The sequence below is a fragment of the Scylla paramamosain genome, chromosome 5 (assembly GCF_035594125.1).
Source record: "Scylla paramamosain isolate STU-SP2022 chromosome 5, ASM3559412v1, whole genome shotgun sequence".
NCBI lineage: Eukaryota > Metazoa > Arthropoda > Malacostraca > Decapoda > Portunidae > Scylla > Scylla paramamosain.
The window spans coordinates 18,402,356-18,404,855 of NC_087155.1; the positions used below are offsets into that span (position 1 = coordinate 18,402,356).

Genomic DNA, 2,500 nt, shown 5'->3' on the forward strand with positions numbered 1-2,500 from the left:
ATCAACACAATTATGGAAATACATCAGATGTCATGTGAAGTTTACCAATTTTAAATCTATCCTTTAATGATTGTCTTCCTGTATTCCCATCTTACCAAACATTAAACACCACTACCCTTGTATTCATCTAACAGTCCCACCCATATACACATGTACACCCATCAAAAAAATGTTGTCACCTTTATGGTGTGTTACAGTATGACACATCACACAATGATTTCTGGTATAACTCATGCAGTATGGTGCAAAGTTGGTAACCCTGCTGTGCCAAGTTGCTAGTTACTGGGGAATTTGTGACTGGTATAATATATGATCCTGGTATGATGTGGAAAATGCACTCCATGAACCATTATTTGCTCTACAGAATGAACTACACTAAAGTGATAATACTATGGGATGTTTACGAGGGAGAAGAATGGAGAGGGGGGGGACAGGAAGACGTACCAACCTCCACAAGTCATCACGGCTGCTGTGCCAGTGTTTGTTGCAGTCAATTTCAGAACCTAGAGTAACAAAAAATATTTTGACAGGTGTACTAGCTAACTAACCGGACACTAAACATTGCTATCCTGCAACTAACCAGTCCTTGCATTCAACTAACAGTCTCACCCTTTCAGGTCCTCACCTTGCTGTAGGAGACCTGATAACATGTACCAGCCATTTTACCAAACACTAAACACTACCACCATTGAACTGACCAGTCCCACACCCCAACAGGTCCTCACTTTGCTGTAGGAGAGCTGACAACACGTACCAGCCAGCAACTCCCATGCTGACGGGCTTCTCCCCCATGGGTATGTAGCACCTCTGGAGTTGGTCAGCAAAGAAGAGGATGCTAGCCAAACCTATCATGTTAGTCAGGATGCACCAGTACAGAGCTGTGTCCATTGGGGTTGTGTAGGCTAGTAGCATCTTGCCAAGGTCCTCATAGGTGGCCACAAACAGTTTATGGCTATAAGAGGAGGACTTGCCTTCTGAACATCACATTGGGGTGAGTGTTTAATCTGATTTTGTGTTAATTTGTTTTGTGGGGAGTGAGTGTTAATGTGATTTTTTGTTAAGTGAATGCTGTGCCTGGGCTCCTGAGGTGTAGTGTGGTGTGGTGGGCCATAAGACTGTCCCTTTCCACTAGGTCCTGACAGGTATTAAGAGTGTGAAGGATGTGTGTGTGGTGCCTTGTTTGGGCCATCTTGTGTGTGATTGCCAGCCTGATATATACAGAAAAATAAGTTATTAGTGGAGCTGAGAGTGTGAATGTGTGGTGGTTTGTCTGGGGTGTCCTGTGGGGGATTGTTTGGCCTGGTATGTAAATACATTATTATTTGGGTTAACTGTGAATGTTGTATGTGTGAATATATGGTGCATTGTCTGGGCCACCCTGTATGGGGTTGCCAATGTGGTATATAGATATATCAATCAAATTATTTGACATTTCATATTGTAAACATTTTGCTGATCCAAGTTAATCTGTTAAGGGAGTGCTTTGTTCACTATCCTTAAATCATTATTTGATCATCACTTGTGTATATATATAGGCTGGGTGTAGGTAACAACTTTCAGCCTCTCTTCAGTGATGGACAATTCAGAGACAGTGAGGTCAGCTTCCCCTGACTGCAAAGCTCCTACCATGCCCGTCCACTCATTGTTTGAGCTGTCCTTCAGTTTCCCTCTAGTACCTTCAGACTGTACAAGTCTGTCTGTCTCTCTCTCTCTCTCTCTCTCTCTCTCTCTCTCTCTCTCTCTCTCTCTCTCTCTCTCTCTCTCTCTCTCTCTCTCTTCTATATCTGCATGTTTCTCTCTCTTTTATATCTGCATGTTTATCTCCTCCTTCATGCATCACCAAATACCACCAACTGTTCTATGTATCCTTGCATCTAAGATTTGTCCTAATTTTGCAGGAAGCCCACCCCAGCAGCCCAGCCTCCCCTGACAGCTGTCATCATCTGCTGCCTTGCCTGGGAGGACCATAGACACAGCTTGTCTCTGATGTCTTCCCCACAATGCCTTGGCTTTGTTGGCTTCAGTGCAATTTGTTTGTCTTCAGTTTAAATAGTATTGTATATACTATCTTGTCTTCACCATCTTGAAATGTGAAGGATGTTCTTGACAAACAAACAAGGTAGTATTGTATAATTATTACTTTAAATATTGTCTTAAATTATCTTGAAATTTGTAAAAAAAAAAAAAATGTGTAAAAAGAAAGCAAATACAGATGATTATCTCTGTAGTGAAGGAGGAAGGACTCAATATCCCTGTAGTGAAGGAGGAAGGACTCAATATCCCTGTAGTGAAGGAGGAAGGACTCAATTTTTTTTAAGTTTAAGGTGTGATTTGCACATAGAGGCTCCTGGATTTCCCTGTAGAGTGACCCTCCCTGAATGCAGGGAGGGACGGTGCGTCTATGTACAAATCGCACCTTAAACTTAGTAGTGAAGCCTTAAACTTAGTATTTTGTAGTGAAGGAGGGAGGAAGGACTCCTTTCTGAGTCCTTCTCATCAC

At 42.3% G+C, this 2,500-nt stretch overlaps 1 long non-coding RNA gene across 2 annotated transcripts in view; it reads left to right on the top strand.

Annotated features, from left to right (window-relative positions):
• The window catches only part of LOC135100627 (uncharacterized), a 3,332-nt gene that overhangs the window by 501 nt on the left and 331 nt on the right, over positions 1 to 2,500 (top strand). Inside the window, exons 2-3 of one of the 2 annotated variants that reach the window (XR_010268830.1) lie at positions 718 to 991; positions 1,899 to 2,500. The exon at positions 1,899 to 2,500 is cut by the window's right edge and continues 331 nt beyond it. This is a non-coding gene — a long non-coding RNA (uncharacterized LOC135100627). The remainder of the gene's footprint in view (positions 1 to 717; positions 992 to 1,898) is intronic. The other variant, XR_010268829.1, reaches the window with a different exon arrangement.